A 17,570-nucleotide genomic window follows, 5' to 3' on the forward strand; every position below is an offset into this window, starting at 1 on the left:
CCACACTGGCGGCAGGCTCCTTTGCATATATTCAAATGAGCACCCGCCAAACCAGGTTCCACGCTCAACGTGATACATTTTTGCTGCTATTATTATACTTGCAAAGAAACCCCAGAAGGCTGGGGCAATCAAAAATTGGAAATACAACTCAGTTTTCTTTCTCTCCACGGAAATCTTTAGTAAAAGGCGAAAGATTTGTACGTTCTGAAGAGAAAACAGAGCATAACCCAACGTAAGGTTATTCTCTCGGGTGGCTCCAGGAGCAGTCGAACCAACTGTGGGTGATCTGAGATTGATTAGCCAGTGATATCTAAAAAAAAAAAGGTTGGCAGAAGATTCTAGGTTAGGGCTGTAGGCTAAAGCATAAACTCAGTAAATTGCAGATTATAAACACATTTATGAACAGCTGACTCTGTCACCAGAGTCAAACTTACCACACTGGCGGCAGGCTCCTTTGCATATATTCAAATGAGCACCCGCCAAACCAGGTTCCACGCTCAACGTGATACATTTTTGCTGCTATTATTATACTTGCAAAGAAACCCCAGAAGGCTGGGGCAATCAAAAATTGGAAATACAACTCAGTTTTCTTTCTCTCCACGGAAATCTTTAGTAAAAGGCGAAAGATTTGTACGTTCTGAAGAGAAAACAGAGCATAACCCAACGTAAGGCTATTCTCTCGGGTGGCTCCAGGAGCAGTCGAACCAACTGTGGGTGATCTGAGATTGATTAGCCAGTGATATCTAAAAAAAAAAAGGTTGGCAGAAGATTCTAGGTTAGGGCTGTAGGCTAAAGCATAAACTCAGTAAATTGCAGATTATAAACACATTTATGAACAGCTGACTCTGTCACCAGAGTCAAACTTACCACACTGGCGGCAGGCTCCTTTGCATATATTCAAATGAGCACCCGCCAAACCAGGTTCCACGCTCAACGTGATACATTTTTGCTGCTATTATTATACTTGCAAAGAAACCCCAGAAGGCTGGGGCAATCAAAAATTGGAAATACAACTCAGTTTTCTTTCTCTCCACGGAAATCTTTAGTAAAAGGCGAAAGATTTGTACGTTCTGAAGAGAAAACAGAGCATAACCCAACGTAAGGCTATTCTCTCGGGTGGCTCCAGGAGCAGTCGAACCAACTGTGGGTGATCTGAGATTGATTAGCCAGTGATATCTAAAAAAAAAAAGGTTGGCAGAAGATTCTAGGTTAGGGCTGTAGGCTAAAGCATAAACTCAGTAAATTGCAGATTATAAACACATTTATGAACAGCTGACTCTGTCACCAGAGTCAAACTTACCACACTGGCGGCAGGCTCCTTTGCATATATTCAAATGAGCACCCGCCAAACCAGGTTCCACGCTCAACGTGATACATTTTTGCTGCTATTATTATACTTGCAAAGAAACCCCAGAAGGCTGGGGCAATCAAAAATTGGAAATACAACTCAGTTTTCTTTCTCTCCACGGAAATCTTTAGTAAAAGGCGAAAGATTTGTACGTTCTGAAGAGAAAACAGAGCATAACCCAACGTAAGGCTATTCTCTCGGGTGGCTCCAGGAGCAGTCGAACCAACTGTGGGTGATCTGAGATTGATTAGCCAGTGATATCTAAAAAAAAAAAGGTTGGCAGAAGATTCTAGGTTAGGGCTGTAGGCTAAAGCATAAACTCAGTAAATTGCAGATTATAAACACATTTATGAACAGCTGACTCTGTCACCAGAGTCAAACTTACCACACTGGCGGCAGGCTCCTTTGCATATATTCAAATGAGCACCCGCCAAACCAGGTTCCACGCTCAACGTGATACATTTTTGCTGCTATTATTATACTTGCAAAGAAACCCCAGAAGGCTGGGGCAATCAAAAATTGGAAATACAACTCAGTTTTCTTTCTCTCCACGGAAATCTTTAGTAAAAGGCGAAAGATTTGTACGTTCTGAAGAGAAAACAGAGCATAACCCAACGTAAGGCTATTCTCTCGGGTGGCTCCAGGAGCAGTCGAACCAACTGTGGGTGATCTGAGATTGATTAGCCAGTGATATCTAAAAAAAAAAAGGTTGGCAGAAGATTCTAGGTTAGGGCTGTAGGCTAAAGCATAAACTCAGTAAATTGCAGATTATAAACACATTTATGAACAGCTGACTCTGTCACCAGAGTCAAACTTACCACACTGGCGGCAGGCTCCTTTGCATATATTCAAATGAGCACCCGCCAAACCAGGTTCCACGCTCAACGTGATACATTTTTGCTGCTATTATTATACTTGCAAAGAAACCCCAGAAGGCTGGGGCAATCAAAAATTGGAAATACAACTCAGTTTTCTTTCTCTCCACGGAAATCTTTAGTAAAAGGCGAAAGATTTGTACGTTCTGAAGAGAAAACAGAGCATAACCCAACGTAAGGTTATTCTCTCGGGTGGCTCCAGGAGCAGTCGAAACAACTGTGGGTGATCTGAGATTGATTAGCCAGTGATATCTAAAAAAAAAAAGGTTGGCAGAAGATTCTAGGTTAGGGCTGTAGGCTAAAGCATAAACTCAGTAAATTGCAGATTATAAACACATTTATGAACAGCTGACTCTGTCACCAGAGTCAAACTTACCACACTGGCGGCAGGCTCCTTTGCATATATTCAAATGAGCACCCGCCAAACCAGGTTCCACGCTCAACGTGATACATTTTTGCTGCTATTATTATACTTGCAAAGAAACCCCAGAAGGCTGGGGCAATCAAAAATTGGAAATACAACTCAGTTTTCTTTCTCTCCACGGAAATCTTTAGTAAAAGGCGAAAGATTTGTACGTTCTGAAGAGAAAACAGAGCATAACCCAACGTAAGGCTATTCTCTCGGGTGGCTCCAGGAGCAGTCGAACCAACTGTGGGTGATCTGAGATTGATTAGCCAGTGATATCTAAAAAAAAAAAGGTTGGCAGAAGATTCTAGGTTAGGGCTGTAGGCTAAAGCATAAACTCAGTAAATTGCAGATTATAAACACATTTATGAACAGCTGACTCTGTCACCAGAGTCAAACTTACCACACTGGCGGCAGGCTCCTTTGCATATATTCAAATGAGCACCCGCCAAACCAGGTTCCACGCTCAACGTGATACATTTTTGCTGCTATTATTATACTTGCAAAGAAACCCCAGAAGGCTGGGGCAATCAAAAATTGGAAATACAACTCAGTTTTCTTTCTCTCCACGGAAATCTTTAGTAGAAGGCGAAAGATTTGCACGTTCTGAAGAGAAAACAGAGCATAACCCAACGTAAGGCTATTCTCTCGGGTGGCTCCAGGAGCAGTCGAACCAACTGTGGGTGATCTGAGATTGATTAGCCAGTGATATCTAAAAAAAAAAAGGTTGGCAGAAGATTCTAGGTTAGGGCTGTAGGCTAAAGCATAAACTCAGTAAATTGCAGATTATAAACACATTTATGAACAGCTGACTCTGTCACCAGAGTCAAACTTACCACACTGGCGGCAGGCTCCTTTGCATATATTCAAATGAGCACCCGCCAAACCAGGTTCCACGCTCAACGTGATACTTTTTTGCTGCTATTATTATACTTGCAAAGAAACCCCAGAAGGCTGGGGCAATCAAAAATTGGAAATACAACTCAGTTTTCTTTCTCTCCACGGAAATCTTTAGTAAAAGGCGAAAGATTTGTACGTTCTGAAGAGAAAACAGAGCATAACCCAACGTAAGGCTATTCTCTCGGGTGGCTCCAGGAGCAGTCGAACCAACTGTGGGTGATCTGAGATTGATTAGCCAGTGATATCTAAAAAAAAAAAGGTTGGCAGAAGATTCTAGGTTAGGGCTGTAGGCTAAAGCATAAACTCAGTAAATTGCAGATTATAAACACATTTATGAACAGCTGACTCTGTCACCAGAGTCAAACTTACCACACTGGCGGCAGGCTCCTTTGCATATATTCAAATGAGCACCCGCCAAACCAGGTTCCACGCTCAACGTGATACATTTTTGCTGCTATTATTATACTTGCAAAGAAACCCCAGAAGGCTGGGGCAATCAAAAATTGGAAATACAACTCAGTTTTCTTTCTCTCCACGGAAATCTTTAGTAAAAGGCGAAAGATTTGTACGTTCTGAAGAGAAAACAGAGCATAACCCAACGTAAGGCTATTCTCTCGGGTGGCTCCAGGAGCAGTCGAACCAACTGTGGGTGATCTGAGATTGATTAGCCAGTGATATCTAAAAAAAAAAAGGTTGGCAGAAGATTCTAGGTTAGGGCTGTAGGCTAAAGCATAAACTCAGTAAATTGCAGATTATAAACACATTTATGAACAGCTGACTCTGTCACCAGAGTCAAACTTACCACACTGGCGGCAGGCTCCTTTGCATATATTCAAATGAGCACCCGCCAAACCAGGTTCCACGCTCAACGTGATACATTTTTGCTGCTATTATTATACTTGCAAAGAAACCCCAGAAGGCTGGGGCAATCAAAAATTGGAAATACAACTCAGTTTTCTTTCTCTCCACGGAAATCTTTAGTAAAAGGCGAAAGATTTGTACGTTCTGAAGAGAAAACAGAGCATAACCCAACGTAAGGTTATTCTCTCGGGTGGCTCCAGGAGCAGTCGAAACAACTGTGGGTGATCTGAGATTGATTAGCCAGTGATATCTAAAAAAAAAAAGGTTGGCAGAAGATTCTAGGTTAGGGCTGTAGGCTAAAGCATAAACTCAGTAAATTGCAGATTATAAACACATTTATGAACAGCTGACTCTGTCACCAGAGTCAAACTTACCACACTGGCGGCAGGCTCCTTTGCATATATTCAAATGAGCACCCGCCAAACCAGGTTCCACGCTCAACGTGATACATTTTTGCTGCTATTATTATACTTGCAAAGAAACCCCAGAAGGCTGGGGCAATCAAAAATTGGAAATACAACTCAGTTTTCTTTCTCTCCACGGAAATCTTTAGTAAAAGGCGAAAGATTTGTACGTTCTGAAGAGAAAACAGAGCATAACCCAACGTAAGGCTATTCTCTCGGGTGGCTCCAGGAGCAGTCGAACCAACTGTGGGTGATCTGAGATTGATTAGCCAGTGATATCTAAAAAAAAAAAGGTTGGCAGAAGATTCTAGGTTAGGGCTGTAGGCTAAAGCATAAACTCAGTAAATTGCAGATTATAAACACATTTATGAACAGCTGACTCTGTCACCAGAGTCAAACTTACCACACTGGCGGCAGGCTCCTTTGCATATATTCAAATGAGCACCCGCCAAACCAGGTTCCACGCTCAACGTGATACATTTTTGCTGCTATTATTATACTTGCAAAGAAACCCCAGAAGGCTGGGGCAATCAAAAATTGGAAATACAACTCAGTTTTCTTTCTCTCCACGGAAATCTTTAGTAAAAGGCGAAAGATTTGTACGTTCTGAAGAGAAAACAGAGCATAACCCAACGTAAGGCTATTCTCTCGGGTGGCTCCAGGAGCAGTCGAACCAACTGTGGGTGATCTGAGATTGATTAGCCAGTGATATCTAAAAAAAAAAAGGTTGGCAGAAGATTCTAGGTTAGGGCTGTAGGCTAAAGCATAAACTCAGTAAATCGCAGATTATAAACACATTTATGAACAGCTGACTCTGTCACCAGAGTCAAACTTACCACACTGGCGGCAGGCTCCTTTGCATATATTCAAATGAGCACCCGCCAAACCAGGTTCCACGCTCAACGTGATACATTTTTGCTGCTATTATTATACTTGCAAAGAAACCCCAGAAGGCTGGGGCAATCAAAAATTGGAAATACAACTCAGTTTTCTTTCTCTCCACGGAAATCTTTAGTAAAAGGCGAAAGATTTGTACGTTCTGAAGAGAAAACAGAGCATAACCCAACGTAAGGTTATTCTCTCGGGTGGCTCCAGGAGCAGTCGAACCAACTGTGGGTGATCTGAGATTGATTAGCCAGTGATATCTAAAAAAAAAAAGGTTGGCAGAAGATTCTAGGTTAGGGCTGTAGGCTAAAGCATAAACTCAGTAAATTGCAGATTATAAACACATTTATGAACAGCTGACTCTGTCACCAGAGTCAAACTTACCACACTGGCGGCAGGCTCCTTTGCATATATTCAAATGAGCACCCGCCAAACCAGGTTCCACGCTCAACGTGATACATTTTTGCTGCTATTATTATACTTGCAAAGAAACCCCAGAAGGCTGGGGCAATCAAAAATTGGAAATACAACTCAGTTTTCTTTCTCTCCACGGAAATCTTTAGTAAAAGGCGAAAGATTTGTACGTTCTGAAGAGAAAACAGAGCATAACCCAACGTAAGGCTATTCTCTCGGGTGGCTCCAGGAGCAGTCGAACCAACTGTGGGTGATCTGAGATTGATTAGCCAGTGATATCTAAAAAAAAAAAGGTTGGCAGAAGATTCTAGGTTAGGGCTGTAGGCTAAAGCATAAACTCAGTAAATTGCAGATTATAAACACATTTATGAACAGCTGACTCTGTCACCAGAGTCAAACTTACCACACTGGCGGCAGGCTCCTTTGCATATATTCAAATGAGCACCCGCCAAACCAGGTTCCACGCTCAACGTGATACATTTTTGCTGCTATTATTATACTTGCAAAGAAACCCCAGAAGGCTGGGGCAATCAAAAATTGGAAATACAACTCAGTTTTCTTTCTCTCCACGGAAATCTTTAGTAAAAGGCGAAAGATTTGTACGTTCTGAAGAGAAAACAGAGCATAACCCAACGTAAGGCTATTCTCTCGGGTGGCTCCAGGAGCAGTCGAACCAACTGTGGGTGATCTGAGATTGATTAGCCAGTGATATCTAAAAAAAAAAAGGTTGGCAGAAGATTCTAGGTTAGGGCTGTAGGCTAAAGCATAAACTCAGTAAATTGCAGATTATAAACACATTTATGAACAGCTGACTCTGTCACCAGAGTCAAACTTACCACACTGGCGGCAGGCTCCTTTGCATATATTCAAATGAGCACCCGCCAAACCAGGTTCCACGCTCAACGTGATACATTTTTGCTGCTATTATTATACTTGCAAAGAAACCCCAGAAGGCTGGGGCAATCAAAAATTGGAAATACAACTCAGTTTTCTTTCTCTCCACGGAAATCTTTAGTAAAAGGCGAAAGATTTGTACGTTCTGAAGAGAAAACAGAGCATAACCCAACGTAAGGCTATTCTCTCGGGTGGCTCCAGGAGCAGTCGAACCAACTGTGGGTGATCTGAGATTGATTAGCCAGTGATATCTAAAAAAAAAAAGGTTGGCAGAAGATTCTAGGTTAGGGCTGTAGGCTAAAGCATAAACTCAGTAAATTGCAGATTATAAACACATTTATGAACAGCTGACTCTGTCACCAGAGTCAAACTTACCACACTGGCGGCAGGCTCCTTTGCATATATTCAAATGAGCACCCGCCAAACCAGGTTCCACGCTCAACGTGATACATTTTTGCTGCTATTATTATACTTGCAAAGAAACCCCAGAAGGCTGGGGCAATCAAAAATTGGAAATACAACTCAGTTTTCTTTCTCTCCACGGAAATCTTTAGTAAAAGGCGAAAGATTTGTACGTTCTGAAGAGAAAACAGAGCATAACCCAACGTAAGGCTATTCTCTCGGGTGGCTCCAGGAGCAGTCGAACCAACTGTGGGTGATCTGAGATTGATTAGCCAGTGATATCTAAAAAAAAAAAGGTTGGCAGAAGATTCTAGGTTAGGGCTGTAGGCTAAAGCATAAACTCAGTAAATTGCAGATTATAAACACATTTATGAACAGCTGACTCTGTCACCAGAGTCAAACTTACCACACTGGCGGCAGGCTCCTTTGCATATATTCAAATGAGCACCCGCCAAACCAGGTTCCACGCTCAACGTGATACATTTTTGCTGCTATTATTATACTTGCAAAGAAACCCCAGAAGGCTGGGGCAATCAAAAATTGGAAATACAACTCAGTTTTCTTTCTCTCCACGGAAATCTTTAGTAAAAGGCGAAAGATTTGTACGTTCTGAAGAGAAAACAGAGCATAACCCAACGTAAGGCTATTCTCTCGGGTGGCTCCAGGAGCAGTCGAACCAACTGTGGGTGATCTGAGATTGATTAGCCAGTGATATCTAAAAAAAAAAAGGTTGGCAGAAGATTCTAGGTTAGGGCTGTAGGCTAAAGCATAAACTCAGTAAATTGCAGATTATAAACACATTTATGAACAGCTGACTCTGTCACCAGAGTCAAACTTACCACACTGGCGGCAGGCTCCTTTGCATATATTCAAATGAGCACCCGCCAAACCAGGTTCCACGCTCAACGTGATACATTTTTGCTGCTATTATTATACTTGCAAAGAAACCCCAGAAGGCTGGGGCAATCAAAAATTGGAAATACAACTCAGTTTTCTTTCTCTCCACGGAAATCTTTAGTAAAAGGCGAAAGATTTGTACGTTCTGAAGAGAAAACAGAGCATAACCCAACGTAAGGTTATTCTCTCGGGTGGCTCCAGGAGCAGTCGAACCAACTGTGGGTGATCTGAGATTGATTAGCCAGTGATATCTAAAAAAAAAAAGGTTGGCAGAAGATTCTAGGTTAGGGCTGTAGGCTAAAGCATAAACTCAGTAAATTGCAGATTATAAACACATTTATGAACAGCTGACTCTGTCACCAGAGTCAAACTTACCACACTGGCGGCAGGCTCCTTTGCATATATTCAAATGAGCACCCGCCAAACCAGGTTCCACGCTCAACGTGATACATTTTTGCTGCTATTATTATACTTGCAAAGAAACCCCAGAAGGCTGGGGCAATCAAAAATTGGAAATACAACTCAGTTTTCTTTCTCTCCACGGAAATCTTTAGTAAAAGGCGAAAGATTTGTACGTTCTGAAGAGAAAACAGAGCATAACCCAACGTAAGGCTATTCTCTCGGGTGGCTCCAGGAGCAGTCGAACCAACTGTGGGTGATCTGAGATTGATTAGCCAGTGATATCTAAAAAAAAAAAGGTTGGCAGAAGATTCTAGGTTAGGGCTGTAGGCTAAAGCATAAACTCAGTAAATTGCAGATTATAAACACATTTATGAACAGCTGACTCTGTCACCAGAGTCAAACTTACCACACTGGCGGCAGGCTCCTTTGCATATATTCAAATGAGCACCCGCCAAACCAGGTTCCACGCTCAACGTGATACATTTTTGCTGCTATTATTATACTTGCAAAGAAACCCCAGAAGGCTGGGGCAATCAAAAATTGGAAATACAACTCAGTTTTCTTTCTCTCCACGGAAATCTTTAGTAAAAGGCGAAAGATTTGTACGTTCTGAAGAGAAAACAGAGCATAACCCAACGTAAGGCTATTCTCTCGGGTGGCTCCAGGAGCAGTCGAACCAACTGTGGGTGATCTGAGATTGATTAGCCAGTGATATCTAAAAAAAAAAAGGTTGGCAGAAGATTCTAGGTTAGGGCTGTAGGCTAAAGCATAAACTCAGTAAATTGCAGATTATAAACACATTTATGAACAGCTGACTCTGTCACCAGAGTCAAACTTACCACACTGGCGGCAGGCTCCTTTGCATATATTCAAATGAGCACCCGCCAAACCAGGTTCCACGCTCAACGTGATACATTTTTGCTGCTATTATTATACTTGCAAAGAAACCCCAGAAGGCTGGGGCAATCAAAAATTGGAAATACAACTCAGTTTTCTTTCTCTCCACGGAAATCTTTAGTAAAAGGCGAAAGATTTGTACGTTCTGAAGAGAAAACAGAGCATAACCCAACGTAAGGCTATTCTCTCGGGTGGCTCCAGGAGCAGTCGAACCAACTGTGGGTGATCTGAGATTGATTAGCCAGTGATATCTAAAAAAAAAAAGGTTGGCAGAAGATTCTAGGTTAGGGCTGTAGGCTAAAGCATAAACTCAGTAAATTGCAGATTATAAACACATTTATGAACAGCTGACTCTGTCACCAGAGTCAAACTTACCACACTGGCGGCAGGCTCCTTTGCATATATTCAAATGAGCACCCGCCAAACCAGGTTCCACGCTCAACGTGATACATTTTTGCTGCTATTATTATACTTGCAAAGAAACCCCAGAAGGCTGGGGCAATCAAAAATTGGAAATACAACTCAGTTTTCTTTCTCTCCACGGAAATCTTTAGTAAAAGGCGAAAGATTTGTACGTTCTGAAGAGAAAACAGAGCATAACCCAACGTAAGGCTATTCTCTCGGGTGGCTCCAGGAGCAGTCGAACCAACTGTGGGTGATCTGAGATTGATTAGCCAGTGATATCTAAAAAAAAAAAGGTTGGCAGAAGATTCTAGGTTAGGGCTGTAGGCTAAAGCATAAACTCAGTAAATTGCAGATTATAAACACATTTATGAACAGCTGACTCTGTCACCAGAGTCAAACTTACCACACTGGCGGCAGGCTCCTTTGCATATATTCAAATGAGCACCCGCCAAACCAGGTTCCACGCTCAACGTGATACATTTTTGCTGCTATTATTATACTTGCAAAGAAACCCCAGAAGGCTGGGGCAATCAAAAATTGGAAATACAACTCAGTTTTCTTTCTCTCCACGGAAATCTTTAGTAAAAGGCGAAAGATTTGTACGTTCTGAAGAGAAAACAGAGCATAACCCAACGTAAGGCTATTCTCTCGGGTGGCTCCAGGAGCAGTCGAACCAACTGTGGGTGATCTGAGATTGATTAGCCAGTGATATCTAAAAAAAAAAAGGTTGGCAGAAGATTCTAGGTTAGGGCTGTAGGCTAAAGCATAAACTCAGTAAATTGCAGATTATAAACACATTTATGAACAGCTGACTCTGTCACCAGAGTCAAACTTACCACACTGGCGGCAGGCTCCTTTGCATATATTCAAATGAGCACCCGCCAAACCAGGTTCCACGCTCAACGTGATACATTTTTGCTGCTATTATTATACTTGCAAAGAAACCCCAGAAGGCTGGGGCAATCAAAAATTGGAAATACAACTCAGTTTTCTTTCTCTCCACGGAAATCTTTAGTAAAAGGCGAAAGATTTGTACGTTCTGAAGAGAAAACAGAGCATAACCCAACGTAAGGTTATTCTCTCGGGTGGCTCCAGGAGCAGTCGAACCAACTGTGGGTGATCTGAGATTGATTAGCCAGTGATATCTAAAAAAAAAAAGGTTGGCAGAAGATTCTAGGTTAGGGCTGTAGGCTAAAGCATAAACTCAGTAAATTGCAGATTATAAACACATTTATGAACAGCTGACTCTGTCACCAGAGTCAAACTTACCACACTGGCGGCAGGCTCCTTTGCATATATTCAAATGAGCACCCGCCAAACCAGGTTCCACGCTCAACGTGATACATTTTTGCTGCTATTATTATACTTGCAAAGAAACCCCAGAAGGCTGGGGCAATCAAAAATTGGAAATACAACTCAGTTTTCTTTCTCTCCACGGAAATCTTTAGTAAAAGGCGAAAGATTTGTACGTTCTGAAGAGAAAACAGAGCATAACCCAACGTAAGGCTATTCTCTCGGGTGGCTCCAGGAGCAGTCGAACCAACTGTGGGTGATCTGAGATTGATTAGCCAGTGATATCTAAAAAAAAAAAGGTTGGCAGAAGATTCTAGGTTAGGGCTGTAGGCTAAAGCATAAACTCAGTAAATTGCAGATTATAAACACATTTATGAACAGCTGACTCTGTCACCAGAGTCAAACTTACCACACTGGCGGCAGGCTCCTTTGCATATATTCAAATGAGCACCCGCCAAACCAGGTTCCACGCTCAACGTGATACATTTTTGCTGCTATTATTATACTTGCAAAGAAACCCCAGAAGGCTGGGGCAATCAAAAATTGGAAATACAACTCAGTTTTCTTTCTCTCCACGGAAATCTTTAGTAAAAGGCGAAAGATTTGTACGTTCTGAAGAGAAAACAGAGCATAACCCAACGTAAGGCTATTCTCTCGGGTGGCTCCAGGAGCAGTCGAACCAACTGTGGGTGATCTGAGATTGATTAGCCAGTGATATCTAAAAAAAAAAAGGTTGGCAGAAGATTCTAGGTTAGGGCTGTAGGCTAAAGCATAAACTCAGTAAATTGCAGATTATAAACACATTTATGAACAGCTGACTCTGTCACCAGAGTCAAACTTACCACACTGGCGGCAGGCTCCTTTGCATATATTCAAATGAGCACCCGCCAAACCAGGTTCCACGCTCAACGTGATACATTTTTGCTGCTATTATTATACTTGCAAAGAAACCCCAGAAGGCTGGGGCAATCAAAAATTGGAAATACAACTCAGTTTTCTTTCTCTCCACGGAAATCTTTAGTAAAAGGCGAAAGATTTGTACGTTCTGAAGAGAAAACAGAGCATAACCCAACGTAAGGCTATTCTCTCGGGTGGCTCCAGGAGCAGTCGAACCAACTGTGGGTGATCTGAGATTGATTAGCCAGTGATATCTAAAAAAAAAAAGGTTGGCAGAAGATTCTAGGTTAGGGCTGTAGGCTAAAGCATAAACTCAGTAAATTGCAGATTATAAACACATTTATGAACAGCTGACTCTGTCACCAGAGTCAAACTTACCACACTGGCGGCAGGCTCCTTTGCATATATTCAAATGAGCACCCGCCAAACCAGGTTCCACGCTCAACGTGATACATTTTTGCTGCTATTATTATACTTGCAAAGAAACCCCAGAAGGCTGGGGCAATCAAAAATTGGAAATACAACTCAGTTTTCTTTCTCTCCACGGAAATCTTTAGTAAAAGGCGAAAGATTTGTACGTTCTGAAGAGAAAACAGAGCATAACCCAACGTAAGGCTATTCTCTCGGGTGGCTCCAGGAGCAGTCGAACCAACTGTGGGTGATCTGAGATTGATTAGCCAGTGATATCTAAAAAAAAAAAGGTTGGCAGAAGATTCTAGGTTAGGGCTGTAGGCTAAAGCATAAACTCAGTAAATTGCAGATTATAAACACATTTATGAACAGCTGACTCTGTCACCAGAGTCAAACTTACCACACTGGCGGCAGGCTCCTTTGCATATATTCAAATGAGCACCCGCCAAACCAGGTTCCACGCTCAACGTGATACATTTTTGCTGCTATTATTATACTTGCAAAGAAACCCCAGAAGGCTGGGGCAATCAAAAATTGGAAATACAACTCAGTTTTCTTTCTCTCCACGGAAATCTTTAGTAAAAGGCGAAAGATTTGTACGTTCTGAAGAGAAAACAGAGCATAACCCAACGTAAGGTTATTCTCTCGGGTGGCTCCAGGAGCAGTCGAAACAACTGTGGGTGATCTGAGATTGATTAGCCAGTGATATCTAAAAAAAAAAAGGTTGGCAGAAGATTCTAGGTTAGGGCTGTAGGCTAAAGCATAAACTCAGTAAATTGCAGATTATAAACACATTTATGAACAGCTGACTCTGTCACCAGAGTCAAACTTACCACACTGGCGGCAGGCTCCTTTGCATATATTCAAATGAGCACCCGCCAAACCAGGTTCCACGCTCAACGTGATACATTTTTGCTGCTATTATTATACTTGCAAAGAAACCCCAGAAGGCTGGGGCAATCAAAAATTGGAAATACAACTCAGTTTTCTTTCTCTCCACGGAAATCTTTAGTAAAAGGCGAAAGATTTGTACGTTCTGAAGAGAAAACAGAGCATAACCCAACGTAAGGCTATTCTCTCGGGTGGCTCCAGGAGCAGTCGAACCAACTGTGGGTGATCTGAGATTGATTAGCCAGTGATATCTAAAAAAAAAAAGGTTGGCAGAAGATTCTAGGTTAGGGCTGTAGGCTAAAGCATAAACTCAGTAAATTGCAGATTATAAACACATTTATGAACAGCTGACTCTGTCACCAGAGTCAAACTTACCACACTGGCGGCAGGCTCCTTTGCATATATTCAAATGAGCACCCGCCAAACCAGGTTCCACGCTCAACATGATACATTTTTGCTGCTATTATTATACTTGCAAAGAAACCCCAGAAGGCTGGGGCAATCAAAAATTGGAAATACAACTCAGTTTTCTTTCTCTCCACGGAAATCTTTAGTAAAAGGCGAAAGATTTGTACGTTCTGAAGAGAAAACAGAGCATAACCCAACGTAAGGCTATTCTCTCGGGTGGCTCCAGGAGCAGTCGAACCAACTGTGGGTGATCTGAGATTGATTAGCCAGTGATATCTAAAAAAAAAAAGGTTGGCAGAAGATTCTAGGTTAGGGCTGTAGGCTAAAGCATAAACTCAGTAAATTGCAGATTATAAACACATTTATGAACAGCTGACTCTGTCACCAGAGTCAAACTTACCACACTGGCGGCAGGCTCCTTTGCATATATTCAAATGAGCACCCGCCAAACCAGGTTCCACGCTCAACGTGATACATTTTTGCTGCTATTATTATACTTGCAAAGAAACCCCAGAAGGCTGGGGCAATCAAAAATTGGAAATACAACTCAGTTTTCTTTCTCTCCACGGAAATCTTTAGTAAAAGGCGAAAGATTTGTACGTTCTGAAGAGAAAACAGAGCATAACCCAACGTAAGGCTATTCTCTCGGGTGGCTCCAGGAGCAGTCGAACCAACTGTGGGTGATCTGAGATTGATTAGCCAGTGATATCTAAAAAAAAAAAGGTTGGCAGAAGATTCTAGGTTAGGGCTGTAGGCTAAAGCATAAACTCAGTAAATTGCAGATTATAAACACATTTATGAACAGCTGACTCTGTCACCAGAGTCAAACTTACCACACTGGCGGCAGGCTCCTTTGCATATATTCAAATGAGCACCCGCCAAACCAGGTTCCACGCTCAACGTGATACATTTTTGCTGCTATTATTATACTTGCAAAGAAACCCCAGAAGGCTGGGGCAATCAAAAATTGGAAATACAACTCAGTTTTCTTTCTCTCCACGGAAATCTTTAGTAAAAGGCGAAAGATTTGTACGTTCTGAAGAGAAAACAGAGCATAACCCAACGTAAGGTTATTCTCTCGGGTGGCTCCAGGAGCAGTCGAACCAACTGTGGGTGATCTGAGATTGATTAGCCAGTGATATCTAAAAAAAAAAAGGTTGGCAGAAGATTCTAGGTTAGGGCTGTAGGCTAAAGCATAAACTCAGTAAATTGCAGATTATAAACACATTTATGAACAGCTGACTCTGTCACCAGAGTCAAACTTACCACACTGGCGGCAGGCTCCTTTGCATATATTCAAATGAGCACCCGCCAAACCAGGTTCCACGCTCAACGTGATACATTTTTGCTGCTATTATTATACTTGCAAAGAAACCCCAGAAGGCTGGGGCAATCAAAAATTGGAAATACAACTCAGTTTTCTTTCTCTCCACGGAAATCTTTAGTAAAAGGCGAAAGATTTGTACGTTCTGAAGAGAAAACAGAGCATAACCCAACGTAAGGCTATTCTCTCGGGTGGCTCCAGGAGCAGTCGAACCAACTGTGGGTGATCTGAGATTGATTAGCCAGTGATATCTAAAAAAAAAAAAGGTTGGCAGAAGATTCTAGGTTAGGGCTGTAGGCTAAAGCATAAACTCAGTAAATTGCAGATTATAAACACATTTATGAACAGCTGACTCTGTCACCAGAGTCAAACTTACCACACTGGCGGCAGGCTCCTTTGCATATATTCAAATGAGCACCCGCCAAACCAGGTTCCACGCTCAACGTGATACATTTTTGCTGCTATTATTATACTTGCAAAGAAACCCCAGAAGGCTGGGGCAATCAAAAATTGGAAATACAACTCAGTTTTCTTTCTCTCCACGGAAATCTTTAGTAAAAGGCGAAAGATTTGTACGTTCTGAAGAGAAAACAGAGCATAACCCAACGTAAGGCTATTCTCTCGGGTGGCTCCAGGAGCAGTCGAACCAACTGTGGGTGATCTGAGATTGATTAGCCAGTGATATCTAAAAAAAAAAAGGTTGGCAGAAGATTCTAGGTTAGGGCTGTAGGCTAAAGCATAAACTCAGTAAATTGCAGATTATAAACACATTTATGAACAGCTGACTCTGTCACCAGAGTCAAACTTACCACACTGGCGGCAGGCTCCTTTGCATATATTCAAATGAGCACCCGCCAAACCAGGTTCCACGCTCAACGTGATACATTTTTGCTGCTATTATTATACTTGCAAAGAAACCCCAGAAGGCTGGGGCAATCAAAAATTGGAAATACAACTCAGTTTTCTTTCTCTCCACGGAAATCTTTAGTAAAAGGCGAAAGATTTGTACGTTCTGAAGAGAAAACAGAGCATAACCCAACGTAAGGCTATTCTCTCGGGTGGCTCCAGGAGCAGTCGAACCAACTGTGGGTGATCTGAGATTGATTAGCCAGTGATATCTAAAAAAAAAAAGGTTGGCAGAAGATTCTAGGTTAGGGCTGTAGGCTAAAGCATAAACTCAGTAAATTGCAGATTATAAACACATTTATGAACAGCTGACTCTGTCACCAGAGTCAAACTTACCACACTGGCGGCAGGCTCCTTTGCATATATTCAAATGAGCACCCGCCAAACCAGGTTCCACGCTCAACGTGATACATTTTTGCTGCTATTATTATACTTGCAAAGAAACCCCAGAAGGCTGGGGCAATCAAAAATTGGAAATACAACTCAGTTTTCTTTCTCTCCACGGAAATCTTTAGTAAAAGGCGAAAGATTTGTACGTTCTGAAGAGAAAACAGAGCATAACCCAACGTAAGGCTATTCTCTCGGGTGGCTCCAGGAGCAGTCGAACCAACTGTGGGTGATCTGAGATTGATTAGCCAGTGATATCTAAAAAAAAAAAGGTTGGCAGAAGATTCTAGGTTAGGGCTGTAGGCTAAAGCATAAACTCAGTAAATTGCAGATTATAAACACATTTATGAACAGCTGACTCTGTCACCAGAGTCAAACTTACCACACTGGCGGCAGGCTCCTTTGCATATATTCAAATGAGCACCCGCCAAACCAGGTTCCACGCTCAACGTGATACATTTTTGCTGCTATTATTATACTTGCAAAGAAACCCCAGAAGGCTGGGGCAATCAAAAATTGGAAATACAACTCAGTTTTCTTTCTCTCCACGGAAATCTTTAGTAAAAGGCGAAAGATTTGTACGTTCTGAAGAGAAAACAGAGCATAACCCAACGTAAGGTTATTCTCTCGGGTGGCTCCAGGAGCAGTCGAACCAACTGTGGGTGATCTGAGATTGATTAGCCAGTGATATCTAAAAAAAAAAAGGTTGGCAGAAGATTCTAGGTTAGGGCTGTAGGCTAAAGCATAAACTCAGTAAATTGCAGATTATAAACACATTTATGAACAGCTGACTCTGTCACCAGAGTCAAACTTACCACACTGGCGGCAGGCTCCTTTGCATATATTCAAATGAGCACCCGCCAAACCAGGTTCCACGCTCAACGTGATACATTTTTGCTGCTATTATTATACTTGCAAAGAAACCCCAGAAGGCTGGGGCAATCAAAAATTGGAAATACAACTCAGTTTTCTTTCTCTCCACGGAAATCTTTAGTAAAAGGCGAAAGATTTGTACGTTCTGAAGAGAAAACAGAGCATAACCCAACGTAAGGCTATTCTCTCG

The 17,570-nt window shown here is 42.0% G+C and overlaps 41 non-coding genes across 41 annotated transcripts; all 41 read right to left on the bottom strand.

Annotated features, from left to right (window-relative positions):
- Positions 1–107: 107 nt before the first annotated feature.
- On the bottom strand, positions 108–224 carry LOC137505079 (U5 spliceosomal RNA). Its single transcript, XR_011019701.1, has one exon. It is a non-coding gene; the product is annotated as a U5 spliceosomal RNA (small nuclear RNA).
- A 316-nt stretch (positions 225–540) lies between these two features.
- Positions 541–657, bottom strand: LOC137505081 (U5 spliceosomal RNA). Its single transcript, XR_011019703.1, has one exon. It is a non-coding gene; the product is annotated as a U5 spliceosomal RNA (small nuclear RNA).
- A 316-nt stretch (positions 658–973) lies between these two features.
- LOC137505082 (U5 spliceosomal RNA) lies at positions 974–1,090 on the bottom strand. The gene has a single exon (XR_011019704.1). It is a non-coding gene; the product is annotated as a U5 spliceosomal RNA (small nuclear RNA).
- Positions 1,091–1,406: 316 nt separating this feature from the next.
- LOC137505083 (U5 spliceosomal RNA) lies at positions 1,407–1,523 on the bottom strand. The gene has a single exon (XR_011019705.1). It is a non-coding gene; the product is annotated as a U5 spliceosomal RNA (small nuclear RNA).
- Positions 1,524–1,839: 316 nt separating this feature from the next.
- Positions 1,840–1,956, bottom strand: LOC137505084 (U5 spliceosomal RNA). Its single transcript, XR_011019706.1, has one exon. It is a non-coding gene; the product is annotated as a U5 spliceosomal RNA (small nuclear RNA).
- Positions 1,957–2,272: 316 nt separating this feature from the next.
- On the bottom strand, positions 2,273–2,389 carry LOC137505085 (U5 spliceosomal RNA). Its single transcript, XR_011019707.1, has one exon. It is a non-coding gene; the product is annotated as a U5 spliceosomal RNA (small nuclear RNA).
- A 316-nt stretch (positions 2,390–2,705) lies between these two features.
- LOC137505086 (U5 spliceosomal RNA) lies at positions 2,706–2,822 on the bottom strand. Its single transcript, XR_011019708.1, has one exon. It is a non-coding gene; the product is annotated as a U5 spliceosomal RNA (small nuclear RNA).
- Positions 2,823–3,138: 316 nt separating this feature from the next.
- LOC137505428 (U5 spliceosomal RNA) lies at positions 3,139–3,255 on the bottom strand. The gene has a single exon (XR_011020043.1). It is a non-coding gene; the product is annotated as a U5 spliceosomal RNA (small nuclear RNA).
- A 316-nt stretch (positions 3,256–3,571) lies between these two features.
- On the bottom strand, positions 3,572–3,688 carry LOC137505087 (U5 spliceosomal RNA). The gene has a single exon (XR_011019709.1). It is a non-coding gene; the product is annotated as a U5 spliceosomal RNA (small nuclear RNA).
- A 316-nt stretch (positions 3,689–4,004) lies between these two features.
- Positions 4,005–4,121, bottom strand: LOC137505088 (U5 spliceosomal RNA). The gene has a single exon (XR_011019710.1). It is a non-coding gene; the product is annotated as a U5 spliceosomal RNA (small nuclear RNA).
- Positions 4,122–4,437: 316 nt separating this feature from the next.
- Positions 4,438–4,554, bottom strand: LOC137505089 (U5 spliceosomal RNA). Its single transcript, XR_011019711.1, has one exon. It is a non-coding gene; the product is annotated as a U5 spliceosomal RNA (small nuclear RNA).
- A 316-nt stretch (positions 4,555–4,870) lies between these two features.
- On the bottom strand, positions 4,871–4,987 carry LOC137505090 (U5 spliceosomal RNA). Its single transcript, XR_011019712.1, has one exon. It is a non-coding gene; the product is annotated as a U5 spliceosomal RNA (small nuclear RNA).
- Positions 4,988–5,303: 316 nt separating this feature from the next.
- On the bottom strand, positions 5,304–5,420 carry LOC137505092 (U5 spliceosomal RNA). The gene has a single exon (XR_011019714.1). It is a non-coding gene; the product is annotated as a U5 spliceosomal RNA (small nuclear RNA).
- A 316-nt stretch (positions 5,421–5,736) lies between these two features.
- Positions 5,737–5,853, bottom strand: LOC137505093 (U5 spliceosomal RNA). Its single transcript, XR_011019715.1, has one exon. It is a non-coding gene; the product is annotated as a U5 spliceosomal RNA (small nuclear RNA).
- A 316-nt stretch (positions 5,854–6,169) lies between these two features.
- LOC137505094 (U5 spliceosomal RNA) lies at positions 6,170–6,286 on the bottom strand. Its single transcript, XR_011019716.1, has one exon. It is a non-coding gene; the product is annotated as a U5 spliceosomal RNA (small nuclear RNA).
- Positions 6,287–6,602: 316 nt separating this feature from the next.
- On the bottom strand, positions 6,603–6,719 carry LOC137505095 (U5 spliceosomal RNA). Its single transcript, XR_011019717.1, has one exon. It is a non-coding gene; the product is annotated as a U5 spliceosomal RNA (small nuclear RNA).
- A 316-nt stretch (positions 6,720–7,035) lies between these two features.
- On the bottom strand, positions 7,036–7,152 carry LOC137505096 (U5 spliceosomal RNA). The gene has a single exon (XR_011019718.1). It is a non-coding gene; the product is annotated as a U5 spliceosomal RNA (small nuclear RNA).
- A 316-nt stretch (positions 7,153–7,468) lies between these two features.
- Positions 7,469–7,585, bottom strand: LOC137505097 (U5 spliceosomal RNA). The gene has a single exon (XR_011019719.1). It is a non-coding gene; the product is annotated as a U5 spliceosomal RNA (small nuclear RNA).
- Positions 7,586–7,901: 316 nt separating this feature from the next.
- Positions 7,902–8,018, bottom strand: LOC137505098 (U5 spliceosomal RNA). The gene has a single exon (XR_011019720.1). It is a non-coding gene; the product is annotated as a U5 spliceosomal RNA (small nuclear RNA).
- A 316-nt stretch (positions 8,019–8,334) lies between these two features.
- LOC137505099 (U5 spliceosomal RNA) lies at positions 8,335–8,451 on the bottom strand. Its single transcript, XR_011019721.1, has one exon. It is a non-coding gene; the product is annotated as a U5 spliceosomal RNA (small nuclear RNA).
- Positions 8,452–8,767: 316 nt separating this feature from the next.
- Positions 8,768–8,884, bottom strand: LOC137505100 (U5 spliceosomal RNA). Its single transcript, XR_011019722.1, has one exon. It is a non-coding gene; the product is annotated as a U5 spliceosomal RNA (small nuclear RNA).
- Positions 8,885–9,200: 316 nt separating this feature from the next.
- On the bottom strand, positions 9,201–9,317 carry LOC137505101 (U5 spliceosomal RNA). The gene has a single exon (XR_011019723.1). It is a non-coding gene; the product is annotated as a U5 spliceosomal RNA (small nuclear RNA).
- Positions 9,318–9,633: 316 nt separating this feature from the next.
- On the bottom strand, positions 9,634–9,750 carry LOC137505103 (U5 spliceosomal RNA). Its single transcript, XR_011019725.1, has one exon. It is a non-coding gene; the product is annotated as a U5 spliceosomal RNA (small nuclear RNA).
- A 316-nt stretch (positions 9,751–10,066) lies between these two features.
- LOC137505104 (U5 spliceosomal RNA) lies at positions 10,067–10,183 on the bottom strand. The gene has a single exon (XR_011019726.1). It is a non-coding gene; the product is annotated as a U5 spliceosomal RNA (small nuclear RNA).
- A 316-nt stretch (positions 10,184–10,499) lies between these two features.
- On the bottom strand, positions 10,500–10,616 carry LOC137505105 (U5 spliceosomal RNA). The gene has a single exon (XR_011019727.1). It is a non-coding gene; the product is annotated as a U5 spliceosomal RNA (small nuclear RNA).
- Positions 10,617–10,932: 316 nt separating this feature from the next.
- LOC137505106 (U5 spliceosomal RNA) lies at positions 10,933–11,049 on the bottom strand. The gene has a single exon (XR_011019728.1). It is a non-coding gene; the product is annotated as a U5 spliceosomal RNA (small nuclear RNA).
- Positions 11,050–11,365: 316 nt separating this feature from the next.
- Positions 11,366–11,482, bottom strand: LOC137505108 (U5 spliceosomal RNA). The gene has a single exon (XR_011019729.1). It is a non-coding gene; the product is annotated as a U5 spliceosomal RNA (small nuclear RNA).
- A 316-nt stretch (positions 11,483–11,798) lies between these two features.
- Positions 11,799–11,915, bottom strand: LOC137505109 (U5 spliceosomal RNA). Its single transcript, XR_011019730.1, has one exon. It is a non-coding gene; the product is annotated as a U5 spliceosomal RNA (small nuclear RNA).
- Positions 11,916–12,231: 316 nt separating this feature from the next.
- LOC137505110 (U5 spliceosomal RNA) lies at positions 12,232–12,348 on the bottom strand. Its single transcript, XR_011019731.1, has one exon. It is a non-coding gene; the product is annotated as a U5 spliceosomal RNA (small nuclear RNA).
- A 316-nt stretch (positions 12,349–12,664) lies between these two features.
- Positions 12,665–12,781, bottom strand: LOC137505111 (U5 spliceosomal RNA). The gene has a single exon (XR_011019732.1). It is a non-coding gene; the product is annotated as a U5 spliceosomal RNA (small nuclear RNA).
- Positions 12,782–13,097: 316 nt separating this feature from the next.
- On the bottom strand, positions 13,098–13,214 carry LOC137505112 (U5 spliceosomal RNA). The gene has a single exon (XR_011019734.1). It is a non-coding gene; the product is annotated as a U5 spliceosomal RNA (small nuclear RNA).
- A 316-nt stretch (positions 13,215–13,530) lies between these two features.
- LOC137505113 (U5 spliceosomal RNA) lies at positions 13,531–13,647 on the bottom strand. The gene has a single exon (XR_011019735.1). It is a non-coding gene; the product is annotated as a U5 spliceosomal RNA (small nuclear RNA).
- A 316-nt stretch (positions 13,648–13,963) lies between these two features.
- LOC137505115 (U5 spliceosomal RNA) lies at positions 13,964–14,080 on the bottom strand. The gene has a single exon (XR_011019737.1). It is a non-coding gene; the product is annotated as a U5 spliceosomal RNA (small nuclear RNA).
- A 316-nt stretch (positions 14,081–14,396) lies between these two features.
- LOC137505116 (U5 spliceosomal RNA) lies at positions 14,397–14,513 on the bottom strand. Its single transcript, XR_011019738.1, has one exon. It is a non-coding gene; the product is annotated as a U5 spliceosomal RNA (small nuclear RNA).
- A 316-nt stretch (positions 14,514–14,829) lies between these two features.
- On the bottom strand, positions 14,830–14,946 carry LOC137505117 (U5 spliceosomal RNA). Its single transcript, XR_011019739.1, has one exon. It is a non-coding gene; the product is annotated as a U5 spliceosomal RNA (small nuclear RNA).
- A 316-nt stretch (positions 14,947–15,262) lies between these two features.
- LOC137505119 (U5 spliceosomal RNA) lies at positions 15,263–15,379 on the bottom strand. The gene has a single exon (XR_011019740.1). It is a non-coding gene; the product is annotated as a U5 spliceosomal RNA (small nuclear RNA).
- Positions 15,380–15,696: 317 nt separating this feature from the next.
- On the bottom strand, positions 15,697–15,813 carry LOC137505120 (U5 spliceosomal RNA). Its single transcript, XR_011019741.1, has one exon. It is a non-coding gene; the product is annotated as a U5 spliceosomal RNA (small nuclear RNA).
- Positions 15,814–16,129: 316 nt separating this feature from the next.
- LOC137505121 (U5 spliceosomal RNA) lies at positions 16,130–16,246 on the bottom strand. Its single transcript, XR_011019742.1, has one exon. It is a non-coding gene; the product is annotated as a U5 spliceosomal RNA (small nuclear RNA).
- A 316-nt stretch (positions 16,247–16,562) lies between these two features.
- On the bottom strand, positions 16,563–16,679 carry LOC137505122 (U5 spliceosomal RNA). Its single transcript, XR_011019743.1, has one exon. It is a non-coding gene; the product is annotated as a U5 spliceosomal RNA (small nuclear RNA).
- Positions 16,680–16,995: 316 nt separating this feature from the next.
- LOC137505123 (U5 spliceosomal RNA) lies at positions 16,996–17,112 on the bottom strand. Its single transcript, XR_011019744.1, has one exon. It is a non-coding gene; the product is annotated as a U5 spliceosomal RNA (small nuclear RNA).
- A 316-nt stretch (positions 17,113–17,428) lies between these two features.
- LOC137505124 (U5 spliceosomal RNA) lies at positions 17,429–17,545 on the bottom strand. Its single transcript, XR_011019745.1, has one exon. It is a non-coding gene; the product is annotated as a U5 spliceosomal RNA (small nuclear RNA).
- Between the last annotated feature and the right edge of the window lie 25 nt (positions 17,546–17,570).

The sequence above is a fragment of the Hyperolius riggenbachi genome, chromosome 4 (genome assembly GCF_040937935.1).
Source record: "Hyperolius riggenbachi isolate aHypRig1 chromosome 4, aHypRig1.pri, whole genome shotgun sequence".
NCBI classification, from domain to species: Eukaryota; Metazoa; Chordata; class Amphibia; order Anura; family Hyperoliidae; genus Hyperolius; species Hyperolius riggenbachi.